Below are 21,237 nucleotides of genomic sequence, written 5' to 3'. Positions count from 1 at the left end.
TATTAATATTGCTTACTGTTTAGTATTATTACACTTGATTTATTTTGTCCTTTTTTTGATCTAGTCACAGAAAAAATGAAAATAATGCAAAACTGAAATATGGAAAATTCCTTGAATTGAGTTTAGCCTGTAAGAGATGGAGATATCTCAGGGTAATTATCATTTATTTCTCAGTCTAAATGGCTTTTCTGTATGTTTGCACCACATGCTTGCCGTCTTGCCTTTTTGATTTATTTTTCTTTTATGTAGTACACTACAAAAGTATTCGTTCAGCATTGTGATCACAGATTATAGTGATTGATCGATTATGTCTTCATTTGTAACTTTCTATTTTGTATACATATTGTTACTATGGCAACGTGACGTCACCACGTTTGAACGCCGGTCATGGCGCACTATTTAAATTCCTTTGTAACTAATGTTCAGTATGCTTGACAAAGGCTCATTGTTGAGCCGAAACACGTGTTGCTGTTACTGAAGATCCCAGACCTGATATTCACATAGACTCGGTGGAAATTCTTATTACACCGCAACTTATAGAGATTAGTATCACTCGTGGGACGCCACCAGTGTTACAATCAAATCGGCAGTGCTTAAACAGTGAGTAAAACAACTGCGATCTATATTTTTTATTACTAATAGTGAATTTATCATCATACTGACTCTGCAGCAACAATACATTATGCCGAGCATGTGAAGTACTTTATCAATTATCAACTTTTATATCATTTGTTTCAAAAGACTCTGACCCATTGGTCAAATATAGGGAATTTTTATATTATAATTTTTATATTTTTATATATATATACTGTATCTATGTATTTTATGGATTTTAGCTATGCATTATAATATGTCGGAATAGATAGTTTTATGTGTTACAATAAATATATATTGTTATATCAAAACTCTCCGTGTAAAATCCAAGTGCTGGTGTGCCCTACTGCTCTATATTGATTGATCGATTATGTCTTCATTTGTAACTTTCTATTTTGTATACATATTGTTACTATGGCAACGTGACGTCACCACGTTTGAACGCCGGTCATGGCGCACTATTTAAATTCCTTTGTAACTAATGTTCAGTATGCTTGACAAAGGCTCATTGTTGAGCCGAAACACGTGTGGCTCTGAGTAGCGTTGTATCCATGCTTTGAATAAAGCGAACAAATTCCACAAGCAGTGAGTGCCGGTCTTTTTCCTGTATATTCAAGCGGGTCTTTTCATACCCTGGACGCGAGCACCACGATATTGAGAGGAGTGCCGACTGTTTCCTATTGTTTGTAACCTTGGTTGCCCAAGGAAGTACAGTCTCTGCTGCCAGCGCTGTCAGATGGAAATTTTTGCAGCAATCTGTCAACAAGGAACTTCTGGTATAGCACCATTTTGCTCGTCCTATCCACCGGAGGAATGAGAGATGAAAAGTTCTCTTTGTAGCGGGGGTCCAGAAGGGTGAACACCGAGTAATCCATGTTATCTAAAATGCGTATAACACAGGGGTCACGGGAAAGGCAGCCTAACATAAAGTCAGCCATGTGTGCCAGAGTACCAGTGGGCAAGACTTCGCTGTCGTCATCAGGAGGATGACTGTCCATCTTCTCATCCTCTTCCTCCTCTTCTGTCCACCCACGCTGAACAGATGGAATTAAAGTTCCATGACTACTACCCTGTGTAGCGGAGGCAACCGTCCCCTGCTCCTCCAATACGCGCTGAGAAGACAAACTGAGGGTGTTCTGGCTATCACCCAGGGTCATGTCTTCTTCCCCTATGTCCAACTCTTCCCCACAAACAGCGTCGGCCTTAAATGTGAGCAGAGAGCGTTTGAGTAGACACAGAAGTGGGATGGTTACAATGACAATAGCGTTTTTTCGCCGCTCACCATCTGTGTCGATTCCTCAAAGCTTCTCAACACCTCACAGAGGTCAGACATCCATGCCCACTCCTCGCGTGTGAAGATTGGAAGCTGACTGGAAAGGTGACGACCGTGCTGCAGCTGGTATTCCATTACTGCACTTTGCTGCTCACAAAGCCTGGCCAACATGTGTAACGTGGAGTTCCAGCGCGTGCTCACACCGCACAACAGCCGGTGAGCTGGCAATTTCAAGCGCTGCTGCAGTGTCAACAGACCGGCTGAAGCTGTTGTTGACTTGCGGAAATGTGCACGCGGCGCACCTTCGCTAGTAGCTCTGGCAAATTGGGGTAGGTTTTCAGAAACCGCTGAACCACTAAGTTAAAGACATGGGCTAGGCATGGGATGTGTGTGAGCTTGCCGAGCTCCAAAGCCGCCACCCAGTTACGCACATTATCACACACAACCATGCCTGGTTGCAGGTTGAGTGGCGAGAGCCACAGCTCAGTCTGGTCTCTTATCCCCTGCCACAGCTCTGCGGCGGTGTGCTGTTTATCCCTTAAGCATATCATCTTCAACACGGCCTGTTGACGCATCCCCACAGCAGTGCTACACTGCTTCCAGCTACCAGCTGATGGCTGACTGGTGCTGCACGCGGAAAATTCGGAGGTGGAAGTGGAGGAGGAGGAAGAGGAGGAGGAGCCACTTACATAGGTGCTGGCAGTAACCCTGATGGAAGTAGGGCTCGCAATCCTGGGCGTCGGTGTAAGGCGGGGATGGTACACCGGGAAAAATAGTGGTGGCTGGGGACTGAGTACTGAGGGACGGCTGCAGACATCAGACCACGAAAGGCCTCAGTGTCCACAAGCCTAAATGGCAACATTTCAACCGCCAGTAACTTAGAAAGTTGGGCAGTTAATGCAATGGCCTGTGGGTGGGTGTCTGGGTATTTGCAATTGTGTTCAAATGCCTCAGGTAAAGACATTTGGACGCTGCGCTGGGACGGGGAAGTGGATGTGGTCGCTGATGGCGCTTGCGACGGTACATGTGCAGCACGGGAGGCATCCGGGCCTGCGCCATCTACAGGCGATTGGTCGTCACCCAACATAGGGGAAGAGGAGGCAGTGGTGTGACCCGCAGACACAGATTGTGGACCCAGGCGTTCCTCCCACTTATTACGGTGCTTGGCTGCCATCTGGCGGATCATACGGCTCATTTTGGTGTGGCACAAGTTGCAAACTACTATTCTTTTGTCATCTGCACTTTCTGCAAAAAAGCGCCATACCGTGGAACACCTACCCCTTGGCAAGGGATATTTCCGCAAGGGGGTGCTCCGTGTAACACTTGCGGGCCTGTTTGGCGTGGCCCACCTTCTCCCTGTTGCCACCCCACTGCCTCTTCCAGCCTGTTGCAGTGCTGCAGATCGCTCCCCCTCGGGACTGCTGTCCTCGCTCGCGTTTCCGCCTTCCCATGTTGGGTCAGTGACCTAATCGTCCACCAAGTCTTCTTCAACTTCCCCACTCTGATCATCCTCCTCATTTGCTGACCCCAACACAACTTCAGTGATTGACAACGGTGTATCATCCTCTTCATCAACCTCTGCAGACAGTAATTGTGGTTGACTTGATGGCAACTGTGTTTCTTCATCATCCACCTCCTTAAACACATCTTGTGAGTGTGAAGGCTCTAGAGGTTGAAAATCAAGGCACAAGATCTCATGTCCCTCTTCAAGAGTGCTTGAGGAGAGGGCCAAATTAAGTGATGGGGGTGAAAATAGCTCCTTGGAACATCCGAGTACCGGATCGCTTGTTTGGCCAGACTCTACATGGTGGGAGGAAGGATGATCAGGGTGAGGATTGTGTTGTTGACCAGACTGTTGGCTACTGAGACTGGACTTGGTGGAAGACAGGGTGGTGCTAAACCTAGTGGAAGTATTATCTGCTGCAATCCAACCGACCACCTGGTCGCACTGGTCTGACTTCAAGAGTGTTGTCTTGCGACGCCCTGCAATCTAGGACATGAAGCCTGGTATCGTGGATGACTGTTTTCCTTGTGCTCTGGCAGCAGGCACAGTTGCAACGCACCCTGAGCTATGGCCTCTGCGTGAACCATCAGAATCACGTCCACTTCCTTGTCCCTTAATACTTGCCTTCTTCTTATTGACACTAGATGTCACTGATATTTGGATTAAATATAGGCCTCACACACTGTCTAGAAATAAGTGTAGATTTGCTTCTCACTGGTCACAACAAGCAGAGTTTGAACAATACAGAAACTGACTGTAACTGCTATTTGGATTAAATATAGGCCTCACATGGTGTCATATTCCACCACTAACCAAAATTGAAACACACAAAGAAACTTAGACTTTGTCAAATTAAATAATAAGATATTTTATTTATAACATTTTAACATTGTTTTGGGATATAAAGGCCACAGTGTTTTTACGTTTCATATTCTTAGACAATCAAAATTATTTACATCATAAGAACTAATTAAATCCAAGACCTTGTCTAAGACCCAAACTAGTCCGCTTAAGGAGCGACTATTACCCTATCGCCATCAGCAACAGCCAGATGGCTAAACCCTCGTAGCCAAATCTATTAAATTTTGTAAACCGACATTAAAAATGTCAAAACCTATTTCCGACAAAGAACTCTTATCAGAATTATAGAGTCCGGGGATAAAGCCCTCCAATTCAGAGTGCCTACAAGTAAAACCATTAAAACAGATCATTACTTTTTCGAGCTGTTTGTTAATTCTCTTTTTTATTTTTTCTAGGAAACGCATATGAGTAGATTGCCATTCCCATTTGGAGATTATGTCCGAAAATGCCAACATAGTAGACTGCAGAATCATTTGAAGAGCTCTCATCTTACAGGTATAGTCTTCCATTAAATATGAGTCTTAATAATGCCCAAATCACTACCATCTAAATATAAAATTAATAAATTTGGATTCGGAAATATTTTCTTAATTTGATAACACGCATTAACCACATCTCGCAGTCTAATGTTAGGAATACCTTTCCAGAATATATTTATGTTCTTACCAAAACCGAGGTTATCAGATTTACACTTGAATGGTTACAGGCTTCGGAAACCAAATCAGACCCCACAATCCAAATGTTCTTGGTATCTGAAACAAAGAATTCGTTTTTTAAAAGTAATTCTGGCCTTATATAAAGTTTGAATCTGTCAGAATTCCATCTGCCCAAATTCTTTATTATGTTAGCTTGGAGACCAATATTGTTCGCATAGGTCGCCGCACCTATGCGGAAAGAATGAGATGATAACTTTATATCACTTAATTTGAAATGAGACTTACATTTTTCCAACATGTAATTAAATTGATATCTAGTTAAAGGGGAGTGGTCAACATGCATGAATAATGGCCCAATCGAATTAGAACGAAAAGTTAAGCGCTTTTTTAAGGCCAAAACTGTGCAAATAACTGTATCTTGAATTTTATTTAGTGACACCCAGGTACCTAGACCTTTTTGGTCAGTTTTGGATTTCTTTATAAAAATACAGACCTTACTGTCGAAAATGTTTACATCAGATAAGTACAAAGGTGGTTCTGCATTTCTTTTTTCAGCTGCAAATTCAGAAATTCGAAGTGCACCAAAAAAGGCCACTATAAATGCAGTGCTAAAAAGTGAAGACTCATAAGAAGATGAACACAAATCAGGTAAATAGTTTACAAATTTAGTAAGATAAACAGGACATAAAGGTATAGTTATTTCTTTAACTGGTGCCAACTTGTCAGCTCCCTTAATAAATTGTTTTACACAAAAATTATTAGAGATCGGAGTTACATTAAAACATTTTTGAAAGTAAGACACGCCTGTCAAGATTTATTGGACATATCTTCCTGTCTTACCTGATTTAATGAGGTCTAACACAAAATGGATACAAGAGGAGGGAATAGAATCCCAAGTATCGTAATTATTAACTCTGCAAAAAGTCGCCCCAAAATTTCCAGGCTGACAAATACGCTGCCCAAGTGTTATTTGCAAGCGCATTTTTTAATAAGTCAAAAATTAGATAGAATTAGATTATCTCCCACAACTGCGGTGGACATTGGATCCCCTCCGAATCTGCATCCGGTATTAGCGTACTGAATATCTGGAATTCCTGCCGAGATAAAGAGTCGGCAATTACATTTTGTTTACCTTCCACGTATTTAGCCTTGAGCCAAATATTGTTTTCCAAACATAACAAGACTGTAAATCTTAACGTAGTGGTTACTTCAACAGATTTTGCAGACAAACAATTAATAGAAAAAACGACACCCTTATTATCAGACAATAGGAGTATACGTTTATTTCTAAAGGAATCTTTCCAGATATTCAAAGAAACTAAGACCGGGAACAATTCCAGAAAATTAATATTTTTCATAAACGGCTTATCCTTCCATGTCCTAGGCCAGGATTCTGCAGACCATTGTTTATTAAAAAATGCACCGTATCCGACTGAAGCAGCAGCATCAGTGAATAACCTCAAGGAATCTGAATCAACAAAATCTTCTTGCCAAACAGAACATCCATTAAAATTTTCCCAAAAATGAATCCAGATACGAATATCTTCTTTTAAAGCTGCAGTAATCCTAATATGATCATGCACTTTTTTCTTTCCAGCAATGGATGCAAGAAGACGCTTAGAGAACACCCTACCTAAAGGAATGACCCTAGAGATGAAACAAAACTGACTGTAATATCTTCAAAGTAGTCTTTTTACATTGTAACAAAAAATTTTTTACTTTCAATGAGGAGTTAATTTTTTCTTCAGGAATCTTAAACAACATATTAACCGATCAATTTCAATGCCCAGGAATTTTATTAAAGTAGTTGGATAAACCGTTTTTTCCTCAGCTAAAGGAACATTGAAATATGAAGATATAAATCTAAATGTCTTTAATAAATTGGCACAATCGTCAGACTGGGCATTGCCAATGAATAAAAAATTGTCCAAATAATGTAGGGTGTAACCCCCTTTATAATGTGTCTCAAGCATCCATTGCAGGAAAGTAGAGAAAGCCTCGAAATATTGGCAAGATAATGAAAAACCCATGGGTAATGCCATGTCATAAAAATATTGACCATCCAAATAAAAGCCTAATGAATTATATCCAGATGGATTAATTGGGAGTAACCTAAATGCAGATTTGATGTCCTCTTTGGCTAATAACGCTTTTGGTCCTGCTTTCCTTAAAAAATACAAAGCCTGATATTCTTGTTTTGGAATATTACGAATATTCGAAAAAACTAAGTTATAGCAATATAGCGAATATTCAAAAAAAAAAACGAATATAGAGCAATTTAGCTAATATAATGCTATAATCTTCTTTGTCTAATAGTTGTAATTTTTTTCTCATCTTTTTTCTCATCTATAGCACTATATTAGCTAAATTGCTCTATATTCTGTTTTTTTGAATATTCGCTATATTGCTATATATTCTTGTTTTAGAATATTACGAATATTCGAAAAAACTAAGTTATAGCAATATAGCGAATATTCGAAAAAATTAAATATAGAGCAATTTAGCTAATATAGTGCTATAATCTTCTATGTTTAATAGTTATAAGTTGAAAAATTTGCAATAAAAAATTCGAATACGAAAATTTGAATTACGAAAATTCGCATATTACACAAAATCATTATCTTTCCGATTTTTTGAGTAAAAAAAAAATCGTGAATTTGCGAATATTCAACGAATATTCTCCAAAATTCGAATATGACCCCTGACGCTCATCACTATTTATTATTAGCATTCTTTTTGAAGCATTTGAATGAGGGGTGAGCACCTGCACAGAAAGAGCATTCATGCCTATATTTGCAATTACTTTGCCATTTACATGAAAATTCATTATAGGCAAAACAGAATCCTTTCCTTGGAGATTGGAGACGAAAATTATGAGAGCGTTGAGGCAGCATTAGATTAAGCCATAATCCAACGTCTTTGAAGCCCCAACGAAGGTCAGGGCAAACCGCTAGTTTTTGTCTAAATGACTCGTCATAGTTAAACCAAGCGGATCCTCCAAAACTTCTATAAGCCTCCAAAACTGATTCTAAATGATGGAAAAGACCACTACAAAGAGACGGGTGTTTTTCTCCTAAAACTGCAGCGAATATACGAAAATGCTCTTCTGGGTGCTCACTTTCTTTTTATCATCTTCTTCTTTTCTATCTTTGACAGATGGTAAAAGAGTTAATAAATCTATATATTCACGGTTCCATATTTTTTCCTTTGTACTTGCGGATAAATGGAAACCTAGTGGAGACATTTCCCAAGCTAAAGTTTCTTTGAAAGAAATATCCTTAACTTCACTATTTCCGTCAGTACAAGGGAAAAAACATTTGTCATTCCCAACCATCCTATGTTGATCCGAAATAAACTGACCCTCAGGAGCAATAGGTTCAACAGGGGGAGACCAAGGTAAATCTAACCCCTGCACGTTAATTCTCTGCTCTAAAAAGGATACAAAATTCCTTGAACAACTGAATATTATTATTAATAGAAGACAGTGTAGACTGATCCCCTGAATTAGATACAGGGATAGCTGTAGATAAATTGTTACCTTGAGAGGATTTGCTTGTTGAAGGAGTTGAATCCTCTAATTGTAAATCGTGCTGTGAAATAATCGTGCAGGGGGCACGAGCAGATGCAGTTAAACTGACAGATGATAAATGAGCTTGCTGCTTGCGATTGCTGTATGATCTGCTCGCGCCAGGTGGCGCAGCATTTTTCTTCTGCCTAGATCCTTTTGAATGCCGGACTGGAGAAAATTGATGTTTCTCTTTGCGAATCCTCTTCCTCCGTGGAGAGGAATGTGGCTGCGATAAAGAAGGAGGATCGACATCGATAACCTCTGCATTCCTCCCTGGCTCTGCGCTCTCTATGTGAAAAGCAGCGCAGCCAGCATTAGCAGAGTGCAGAGAAGGATTCCCACAGTGCTTGACTCCAGCAAAAGGCAGGATCGTAGCCATTCTTCACCACCTTGGGACGCGGCTCTCTGCACAAGCTGTCTCATGAGGTCCTCCATCGCAGAGCTGGTCCGGATTCTTCGCTGTCAACTGCTGAATGCGCTGTAAGTAACTGAAATCTTCTTTTCTTACAGGTGACTCGTGCCGACCGTTACCAGCAGACCAATAACAATCATCAAGTATCCACGAGGTCAAGTTCAGCCCAGCACTCATTACAGGCAAGTAATTAAACTTAACCCTTTCACTTCCACATACCTTTTCACATACCAAAAGGGGGTGGGTGTTCCCTGGCACCATGTCCCCCCTTTTGTATTCGCAAAAGGTTATCTCACACTGTTTAGAAATAAATGTATATTTGCTTCTCACTGGTCACAGCAAGCAGAGTTTGAACAATACAGAAACTGATTGTAACTGCAATTTGGATTAAATATAGGCGTCACAGACGGCCTAGATATCAGTGCTGATTTGCTTCTCACTGGTCACAGCAAGCAGAGTTTGTATAATACAGAAACTGACTGTAACTGCAATTTGGAATTAATATAGGCGTCAGGCACGGCCTAGATATCAGTGCTGATTTGCTTCTCACTGGTCACAGCAAGCAGAGTTTGAACAATACAGAAACTGACTAACTGCAATTTGGAATTAATATAGGCGTCACAGACGGCCTAGATATCAGTGCTGATTTGCTTCTCACTGGTCACAGCAAGCAGAGTTTGAACAATACAGAAACTGACTAACTGCAATTTGGATTAAATATAGGCGTCACTCACGGCCTAGATATCAGTGCTGATTTGCTTCTCACTGGTCACTGCAAGCAGAGTTTGTATAATACAGAAACTGACTAACTGCAATTTGGATTAAATATAGGCGTCACTCACGGCCTAGATATCAGTGCTGATTTGCTTCTCACTGGTCACTGCAAGCAGAGTTTGTATAATACAGAAACTGACTAACTGCAATTTGGATTAAATATAGGCGTCACTCACGGCCTAGATATCAGTGCTGATTTGCTTCTCACTGGTCACTGCAAGCAGAGTTTGTATAATACAGAAACTGACTGTAACTGCAATTTGGATTAAATATAGGCGTCACACACGGCCTAGATATCTGTGCTGATTTGCTTCTCACTGGTCACAGCAAGCAGAGTTTGTAGAATGCAGAAAATGAATGTCACTAACGGTCGCCCTGACACAAAAAAATAATTCCCCCAAAATAAATTTTGCTGCCACCTCTAACAATAGTCCTTAAAAGGACTTTTGGGTCTCTGAAAGGTTTGAGATCAAATTCGCTCTACACTCGCTCTGTCCCTTTCTAACAGCAGCTCTCCCTGACTCGCAAAGAGCCGAACCCGCGTGACCGGGTGCTATATAGCACCCGATGACTTGTTCCGGCCAGCCAATCACTGTACTGCCAGTAGAAAACATGTCTAATGGCATTACAGTGATGGCAATACTTACCAGTAGAGTTGAGCGAACACCTGGATGTTCGGGTTCGAGAAGTTCGGCCGAACATCCCGGAAATGTTCGGGTTCGGGATCCGAACCCGATCCGAACTTCGTCCCGAACCCGAACCCCATTGAAGTCAATGGGGACCCGAACTTTTCGGCACTAAAAAGGCTGTAAAACAGCCCAGGAAAGAGCTAGAGGGCTGCAAAAGGCAGCAACATGTAGGTAAATCCCCTGCAAACAAATGTGGATAGGGAAATGAATTAAAATAAAAATTAAATAAATAAAAATTAACCAAAATCAATTGGAGAGAGGTTCCATAGCAGAGAATCTGGCTTCCCGTCACCCACCACTGGAACAGTCCATTCTCAGATATTTAGGCCCCGGCACCCAGGCAGAGGAGAGAGGTCCCGTAACAGAGAATCTGTCTTCATGTCAGCAGAGAATTAGTCTGCATGTCATAGCAGAGAATGAGGCTTCACGTCAGCCACCACTGCAACAGTCCATTGGCATATATTTAGGCCCAGCACCCAGGCAGAGGAGGGAGGTCCCGTAACAGAGAATCTGTCTTCATGTCAGCAGAGAATTAGTCTGCATGTCATAGCAGAGAATGAGGCTTCACGTCAGCCACCACTGCAACAGTCCATTGGCATATATTTAGGCCCAGCACACACACAGGCAGAGGAGAGAGGTCCCGTAACAGAGAATCTGGCTTCATGTCAGCAGAGAATCAGTCTGCATGTCATAGCAGAGAATGAGGCTTCACGTCAGCCACCACTGCAACAGTCCATTGGCATATATTTAGGCCCAGCACACACACAGGCAGAGGAGAGAGGTCCCGTAACAGAGAATCTGGCTTCATGTCAGCAGAGAATCAGTCTGCATGTCATAGCAGAGAATGAGGCTTCACGTCAGCCACCACTGCAACAGTCCATTGGCATATATTTAGGCCCAGCACCCAGGCAGAGGAGGGAGGTCCCGTAACAGAGAATCTGTCTTCATGTCAGCAGAGAATTAGTCTGCATGTCATAGCAGAGAATGAGGCTTCACGTCAGCCACCACTGCAACAGTCCATTGGCATATATTTAGGCCCAGCACCCAGGCAGAGGAGGGAGGTCCCGTAACAGAGAATCTGTCTTCATGTCAGCAGAGAATTAGTCTGCATGTCATAGCAGAGAATCAGGCTTCACGTCACCCACCACTGTAAGAGTCAATTTTCAAAAATTTAGGCCCAGAACCCAGGCAGAGGAGAAAGGTCCCGTAACAGACAATCTGGCTTCATGTCAGCAGAGAATCAGTCTTCATATCATAGCAGAGAATCAGGCTTCACGTCACCCACCACTGTAAGAGTCAATTTTCATAAATTTAGGCCCAGAACCCAGGCAGAGGAGAAAGGTCCCGTAACAGACAATCTGGCTTCATGTCAGCAGAGAATCAGTCTTCATATCATAGCAGAGAATCAGGCTTCACGTCACCCACCACTGCAACAGTCCATTGGCATATATTTAGGCCTAGCACACAGGCAGAGCAGAGAGGTCCCGTAACAGACAATCTGGCTTCATGACAGCAGAGAATCAGTCTGCATGTCATAGCAGAGAATGAGGCTTCACGTCAGCCACCACTGCAACAGTCCATTGGCATATATTTAGGCCCAGCACCCAGGCAGAGGAGGGAGGTCCCGTAACAGAGAATCTGTCTTCATGTCAGCAGAGAATTAGTCTGCATGTCATAGCAGAGAATGAGGCTTCACGTCAGCCACCACTGCAACAGTCCATTGGCATATATTTAGGCCCAGCACCCAGGCAGAGGAGGGAGGTCCCGTAACAGAGAATCTGTCTTCATGTCAGCAGAGAATTAGTCTGCATGTCATAGCAGAGAATCAGGCTTCACGTCACCCACCACTGTAAGAGTCAATTTTCAAAAATTTAGGCCCAGAACCCAGGCAGAGGAGAAAGGTCCCGTAACAGACAATCTGGCTTCATGTCAGCAGAGAATCAGTCTTCATATCATAGCAGAGAATCAGGCTTCACGTCACCCACCACTGTAAGAGTCAATTTTCATAAATTTAGGCCCAGAACCCAGGCAGAGGAGAAAGGTCCCGTAACAGACAATCTGGCTTCATGTCAGCAGAGAATCAGTCTTCATATCATAGCAGAGAATCAGGCTTCACGTCACCCACCACTGCAACAGTCCATTGGCATATATTTAGGCCTAGCACACAGGCAGAGCAGAGAGGTCCCGTAACAGACAATCTGGCTTCATGACAGCAGAGAATCAGTCTGCATGTCATAGCAGAGAATGAGGCTTCACGTCAGCCACCACTGCAACAGTCCATTGGCATATATTTAGGCCCAGCACCCAGGCAGAGGAGGGAGGTCCCGTAACAGAGAATCTGTCTTCATGTCAGCAGAGAATTAGTCTGCATGTCATAGCAGAGAATGAGGCTTCACGTCAGCCACCACTGCAACAGTCCATTGGCATATATTTAGGCCCAGCACACACACAGGCAGAGGAGAGAGGTCCCGTAACAGAGAATCTGTCTTCATGTCAGCAGAGAATTAGTCTGCATGTCATAGCAGAGAATGAGGCTTCACGTCAGCCACCACTGCAACAGTCCATTGGCATATATTTAGGCCCAGCACCCAGGCAGAGGAGGGAGGTCCCGTAACAGACAATCTGGCTTCATGTCAGCAGAGAATCAGTCTTCATATCATAGCAGAGAATCAGGCTTCACGTCACCCACCACTGCAACAGTCCATTGGCATATATTTAGGCCTAGCACACAGGCAGAGCAGAGAGGTCCCGTAACAGACAATCTGGCTTCATGACAGCAGAGAATCAGTCTTCATATCATAGCAGAGAATCAGGCTTCACGTCACCCACCACTGTAAGAGTCAATTTTCATAAATTTAGGCCCAGAACCCAGGCAGAGGAGAAAGGTCCCGTAACAGACAATCTGGCTTCATGTCAGCAGAGAATTAGTCTGCATGTCATAGCAGAGAATCAGGCTTCATGTCAGCCACCACTGCAACAGTCCATTGGCATATATTTAGGCCTAGCACACAGGCAGAGGAGAGGTTCATTCAACTTTGGGTAGCATCGCAATATAATGGTAAAATGAAAATAAAAATAGGATTGAATGAGGAAGTGGCCTGGAGTCCAATAATATATGGTTATGGGGAGGTAGTTAATGTCTAATCTGGACAAGGGACGGACAGGTCCTGTGGGATCCATGCCTGGTTCATTTTTATGAACGTCAGCTTGTCCACATTGGCTGTAGACAGGCGGCTGCGTTTGTCTGTAATGACGCCCCCTGCCGTGCTGAATACACGTTCAGACAAAACGCTGGCTGCCGGGCAGGCCAGCACCTCCAAGGCATAAAAGGCTAGCTCTGGCCACGTGGACAATTTAGAGACCCAGAAGTTGAATGGGGCCGAACCATCAGTCAGTACGTGGAGGGGTGTGCACACGTACTGTTCCACCATGTTAGTGAAATGTTGCCTCCTGCTAACACGTTGCGTATCAGGTGGTGGTGCAGTTAGCTGTGGCGTGTTGACAAAAGTTTTCCACATCTCTGCCATGCTAACCCTGCCCTCAGAGGAGCTGGCCGTGACACAGCTGCCTTGGCGACCTCTTGCTCCTCCTCTGCCTTGGCCTTGGGCTTCCACTTGTTCCCCTGTGACATTTGGGAATGCTCTCAGTAGCGCGTCTACCAACGTGCGCTTGTACTCGCGCATCTTCCTATCACGCTCCAGTGCAGGAAGTAAGGTGGGCACATTGTCTTTGTAGCGTGGATCCAGCAGGGTGGCAACCCAGTAGTCCGCACAGGTTAAAATGTGGGCAACTCTGCTGTCGTTGCGCAGGCACTGCAGCATGTAGTCGCTCATGTGTGCCAGGCTGCCCAGGGATAAGGACAAGCTGTCCTCTGTGGGAGGCGTATCGTCATCGTCCTGCCTTTCCCCCCAGCCACGCACCAGTGATGGACCCGAGCTGCGTTGGGTGCCACCCCGCTGTGACCATGCTTCATCCTCATCCTCCTCCACCTCCTCCTCATCCTCGTCCTCCTCGTCCTCCAGTAGTGGGCCCTGGCTGGCCACATTTGTACCTGGCCTCTGCTGTTGCAAAAAACCTCCCTCTGAGTCACTTCGAAGAGACTGGCCTGAAAGTGCTAAAAATGACCCCTCTTCCTCATCCTCCTCCTCCTCCTCCTGGGCCACCTCCTGTTCCATCATCGCCCTAAGTGTTTTCTCAAGGAGACATAGAAGTGGTATTGTAACGCTGATAACGGTGTCATCGCCACTGGCCATGTTGGTGGAGTACTCGAAACAGCGCAACAGGGCACACAGGTCTCGCATGGAGGCCCAGTCATTGGTGGTGAAGTGGTGCTGTTCTGTAGTGCGACTGACCCGTGCGTGCTGCAGCTGAAACTCCACTATGGCCTGCTGCTGCTCGCACAGTCTGTCCAGCATGTGCAAGGTGGAGTTCCACCTGGTGGGCACGTCGCATATGAGGCGGTGAGCGGGAAGGCCGAAGTTACGCTGTAGCGCAGACAGGCGAGCAGCGGCAGGATGTGAACGCCGGAAGCGCGAACAGACGGCCCGCACTTTATGCAGCAGCTCTGACATGTCGGGGTAGTTGTGAATGAACTTCTGCACCACCAAATTCAGCACATGCGCCAAGCAAGGGATGTGCGTCAAACCGGCTAGTCCCAGAGCTGCAACGAGATTTCGCCCATTATCACACACCACCAGGCCGGGCTTGAGGCTCACCGGCAGCAACCACTCGTCGGTCTGTTGTTCAATACCCCGCCACAACTCCTGTGCGGTGTGGGGCCTGTCCCCCAAACATATGAGTTTCAGAATGGCCTGCTGACGTTTACCCCGGGCTGTGCTGAAGTTGGTGGTGAAGGTGTGTGGCTGACTGGATGAGCAGGTGGAAGAAGAGGAGGAGGAAGCCGAGAAGGAGGAGGTGGCAACAGGAGGCAAAGAATGTTGCCCTGCGATCCTTGGCGGCGGCAGGACGTGCGCCAAACAGCTCTCCGCCTGGGGCCCAGCTGCCACTACATTTACCCAGTGTGCAGTTAGGGAGATATAGCGTCCCTGGCCGTGCTTACTGGTCCACGTATCTGTGGTTAGGTGGACCTTGCTACAGATGGCGTTGCGCAGTGCACACTTGATTTTATCGGATACTTGGTTGTGCAGGGAAGGCACGGCTCTCTTGGAGAAGTAGTGGCGGCTGGGAACAACATACTGTGGGACAGCAAGCGACATGAGCTGTTTGAAGCTGTCTGTGTCCACCAGCCTAAATGACAGCATTTCATAGGCCAGTAGTTTAGAAATGCTGGCATTCAGGGCCAGGGATCGAGGGTGGCTAGGTGGGAATTTACGCTTTCTATCAAATGTTTGTGAGATGGAGAGCTGAACGCTGGCGTGTGACATGGTTGAGACGCTTGGTGACGGAGGTGGTGGTGGTGGTGTTGGTGGTACATCCCCTGTTTGCTGGGCGGCAGGTGCCAACGTTCCTCCGGAGGCGGAGGAAGAGGCCGAGGCGGCAGCAGCAGAATAGGCCGAGGCGGCAGCAGCAGAAGAGGTAGCAGGGGGAGCCTGAGTGACTTCCTTGGTTTTAAGGTGTTTCCTCCACTGCAGTTCATGCTTTGCATGCAGGTGCCTGGTCATGCAGGTTGTGCTCAGGTTCAGAACGTTAATGCCTCGCTTCAGGCTCTGATGGCACAGCGTGCAAACCACTCGGGTCTTGTCGTCAGCACATTGTTTGAAGAAGTGCCATGCCAGGGAACTCCTTGAAGCTGCCTTTGGGGTGCTCGGTCCCAGATGGCGGCGGTCAGTAGCAGGCGGAGTCTCTTGGCGGCGGGTGTTCTGCTTTTGCCCACTGCTCCCTCTTTTGCTACGCTGTTGGCTCGGTCTCACCACTGCCTCTTCCTCCGAACTGTGAAAGTCAGTGGCACGACCTTCATTCCATGTGGGGTCTAGGACCTCATCGTCCCCTGCATCGTCTTCCACCCAGTCTTGATCCCTGACCTCCTGTTCAGTCTGCACACTGCAGAAAGACGCAGCAGTTGGCACCTGTGTTTCGTCATCATCAGAGACATGCTGAGGTGGTATTCCCATGTCCTCATCATCAGGAAACATAAGTGGTTGTGCGTCAGTGCATTCTATGTCTTTCACCGCTGGGGAAGGGCTAGGTGGATGCCCTTGGGAAACCCTGCCAGCGGAGTCTTCAAACAGCATAAGAGACTGCTGCATAACTTGAGGCTGAGACAGTTTCCCTGGTATGCATGGGGGTGATGTGACAGACTGATGGGGTTGGTTTTTAGGCGCCATCTGTGCGCTTTCTGCAGAAGACTGGGTGGGAGATAATGTGAACGTGCTGGATCCACTGTCGGCCACCCAATTGACTAATGCCTGTACCTGCTCAGGCCTTACCATCCTTAGAACGGCATTGGGCCCCACCATATATCGCTGTAAATTCTGGCGGCTACTGGGACCTGAGGTAGTTGGTACACTAGGACGTGTGGATGTGGCAGAACGGCCACGTCCTCTCCCAGCACCAGAGGGTCCACTAACACCACCACGACCATGTCCACGTCCGCGTCCCTTACTAGATGTTTTTCTCATTGTTATGGTTCACCACAACAACAAATATATTATTTGGCCCAATGTATTGTATTCAAATTCAGCGGGATATAAATTTGAGGCCTAGTATTTAGGCGCTGGGTGACCGGTATGGATTTAGTGACAGAATTAGACTTGGAAATGCACAGAAGCGTGTGTGTGAAGTTATTCTGAATGACCCAATGTGCACCTTGAATATTATATACCCTTTTTGGGATAGATTTCAAATAGCTCTGATATAGCAGAAACCACTAAATTATGAAATTGCTAAATTGGGAATTGTACTTCAACCCAGAACAAAAAATGTGCTTTGACGGGCACTAAATAACTTTCCCAGCTACAACAGGACAACGGTAACGAGAGATTTAGAGGGATTTAAATTTGAGGCCTAGTATTTAGGCGCTGGGTGACAGGTATGGGTTTAGTGACAGAATTAGACTTGGAAATACACAGTAGCGGGTGTGTGTGAAGTTATTCTGAATGACCCTATGTGCACCTTCAATATTATATACCCTTTTAGGGATAGATTTCAAATAGCTCTGATATAGCAGAAACCACTAAATTATGAAATTGCTAAATTGGGAATTGTACTTCAACCCAGAACAAAAAATGTGCTTTGACGGGCACTAAATAACTTTCCCAGCTACAACAGGACAACGGTAACGAGAGATTTAGAGGGATTTAAATTTGAGGCCTAGTATTTAGGCGCTGGGTGACAGGTATGGGTTTAGTGACAGAATTAGACTTGGAAATACACAGTAGCGGGTGTGTGTGAAGTTATTCTGAATGACCCTATGTGCACCTTCAATATTATATACCCTTTTAGGGATAGATTTCAAATAGCTCTGATATAGCAGAAACCACTAAATTATGAAATTGCTAAATTGGGAATTGTACTTCAACCCAGAACAAAAAATGTGCTTTGACGGACACTAAATAACTTTCCCAGCTACAACAGGACAACGGTAACGAGAGATTTAGAGGGATTTAAATTTGAGGCCTAGTATTTAGGCGCTGGGTGACAGGTATGGGTTTAGTGACAGAATTAGACTTGGAAATACACAGTAGCGGGTGTGTGTGAAGTTATTCTGAATGACCCTATGTGCACCTTCAATATTATATACCCTTTTTGGGATAGATTTCAAATAGCTCTGATATAGCAGGAACCACTAAATTATGAAATTGCTAAATTGGGAATTGTACTTCAACCCAGAACAAAAAATGTGCTTTGACGGGCACTAAATAACTTTCCCAGCTACAACAGGACAACGGTAACGAGAGATTTAGAGGGATTTAAATTTGAGGCCTAGTATTTAGGCGCTGGGTGACAGGTATGGGTTTAGTGACAGAATTAGACTTGGAAATACACAGTAGCGGGTGTGTGTGAAGTTATTCTGAATGACCCTATGTGCACCTTCAATATTATATACCCTTTTAGGGATAGATTTCAAATAGCTCTGATATAGCAGAAACCACTAAATTATGAAATTGCTAAATTGGGAATTGTACTTCAACCCAGAACAAAAAATGTGCTTTGACGGGCACTAAATAACTTTCCCAGCTACAACAGGACAACGGTAACGAGAGATTTAGAGGGATTTAAATTTGAGGCCTAGTATTTAGGCGCTGGGTGACAGGTATGGGTTTAGTGACAGAATTAGACTTGGAAATACACAGTAGCGGGTGTGTGTGAAGTTATTCTGAATGACCCTATGTGCACCTTCAATATTATATACCCTTTTAGGGATAGATTTCAAATAGCTCTGATATAGCAGAAACCACTAAATTATGAAATTGCTAAATTGGGAATTGTACTTCAACCCAGAACAAAAAATGTGCTTTGACGGACACTAAATATCTTGCCCAGCAACAACAGTACAGCGGTGGGTAACGAGAGATTTAGAGGGAATTAAATTTGAGGCCTAGTATTTAGGCGCTGGGTCACCGGTATGGATTTAGTGACAGAATTAGACTTGGAAATACACAGTAGCGGGTGTGTGTGAAGTTATTCTGAATGACCCTATGTGCACCTTCAATATTATATACCCTTTTTGGGATAGATTTCAAATAGCTCTGATATAGCAGGAACCACTAAATTATGAAATTGCTAAATTGGGAATTGTACTTCAACCCAGAACAAAAAATGTGCTTTGACGGGCACTAAATAACTTTCCCAGCTACAACAGGACAACGGTAACGAGAGATTTAGAGGGATTTAAATTTGAGGCCTAGTATTTAGGCGCTGGGTGACAGGTATGGGTTTAGTGACAGAATTAGACTTGGAAATACACAGTAGCGGGTGTGTGTGAAGTTATTCTGAATGACCCTATGTGCACCTTCAATATTATATACCCTTTTAGGGATAGATTTCAAATAGCTCTGATATAGCAGAAACCACTAAATTATGAAATTGCTAAATTGGGAATTGTACTTCAACCCAGAACAAAAAATGTGCTTTGACGGGCACTAAATAACTTTCCCAGCTACAACAGGACAACGGTAACGAGAGATTTAGAGGGATTTAAATTTGAGGCCTAGTATTTAGGCGCTGGGTGACAGGTATGGGTTTAGTGACAGAATTAGACTTGGAAATACACAGTAGCGGGTGTGTGTGAAGTTATTCTGAATGACCCTATGTGCACCTTCAATATTATATACCCTTTTAGGGATAGATTTCAAATAGCTCTGATATAGCAGAAACCACTAAATTATGAAATTGCTAAATTGGGAATTGTACTTCAACCCAGAACAAAAAATGTGCTTTGACGGGCACTAAATAACTTTCCCAGCTACAACAGGACAACGGTAACGAGAGATTTAGAGGGATTTAAATTTGAGGCCTAGTATTTAGGCGCTGGGTGACAGGTATGGGTTTAGTGACAGAATTAGACTTGGAAATACACAGTAGCGGGTGTGTGTGAAGTTATTCTGAATGACCCTATGTGCACCTTCAATATTATATACCCTTTTTGGGATAGATTTCAAATAGCTCTGATATAGCAGGAACCACTAAATTATGAAATTGCTAAATTGGGAATTGTACTTCAACCCAGAACAAAAAATGTGCTTTGACGGGCACTAAATACATTTCCCAGCTACAACAGGACAACGGTAACGAGAGATTTAGAGGGATTTAAATTTGAGGCCTAGTATTTAGGCGCTGGGTGACAGGTATGGGTTTAGTGACAGAATTAGACTTGGAAATACACAGTAGCGGGTGTGTGTGAAGTTATTCTGAATGACCCTATGTGCACCTTCAATATTATATACCCTTTTTGGGATAGATTTCAAATAGCTCTGATATAGCAGGAACCACTAAATTATGAAATTGCTAAATTGGGAATTGTACTTCAACCCAGAACAAAAAATGTGCTTTGACGGGCACTAAATAACTTTCCCAGCTACAACAGGACAACGGTAACGAGAGATTTAGAGGGATTTAAATTTGAGGCCTAGTATTTAGGCGCTGGGTGACAGGTATGGGTTTAGTGACAGAATTAGACTTGGAAATACACAGTAGCGGGTGTGTGTGAAGTTATTCTGAATGACCCTATGTGCACCTTCAATATTATATACCCTTTTTGGGATAGATTTCAAATAGCTCTGATATAGCAGGAACCACTAAATTATGAAATTGCTAAATTGGGAATTGTACTTCAACCCAGAACAAAAAATGTGCTTTGACGGGCACTAAATAACTTTCCCAGCTACAACAGGACAACGGTAACGAGAGATTTAGAGGGATTTAAATTTGAGGCCTAGTATTTAGGCGCTGGGTGACAGGTATGGGTTTAGTGACAGAATTAGACTTGGAAATACACAGTAGCGGGTGTGTGTGAAGTTATTCTGAATGACCCTATGTGCACCTTCAATATTATATACCCTTTTTGGGATAGATTTCAAATAGCTCTGATATAGCAGGAACCACTAAATTATGAAATTGCTAAATTGGGAATTGTACTTCAACCCAGAACAAAAAATGTGCTTTGACGGGCACTAAATAACTTTCCCAGCTACAACAGGACAACGGTAACGAGAGATTTAGAGGGATTTAAATTTGAGGCCTAGTATTTAGGCGCTGGGTGACAGGTATGGGTTTAGTGACAGAATTAGACTTGGAAATACACAGTAGCGGGTGTGTGTGAAGTTATTCTGAATGACCCTATGTGCACCTTCAATATTATATACCCTTTTTGGGATAGATTTCAAATAGCTCTGATATAGCAGGAACCACTAAATTATGAAATTGCTAAATTGGGAATTGTACTTCAACCCAGAACAAAAAATGTGCTTTGACGGGCACTAAATAACTTTCCCAGCTACAACAGGAC

The sequence above is a fragment of the Bufo gargarizans genome, chromosome 5 (genome assembly GCF_014858855.1).
Source record: "Bufo gargarizans isolate SCDJY-AF-19 chromosome 5, ASM1485885v1, whole genome shotgun sequence".
In the NCBI taxonomy this organism is placed as follows: Eukaryota; Metazoa; Chordata; class Amphibia; order Anura; family Bufonidae; genus Bufo; species Bufo gargarizans.
This window is presented reverse-complemented; position numbering follows the sequence as displayed.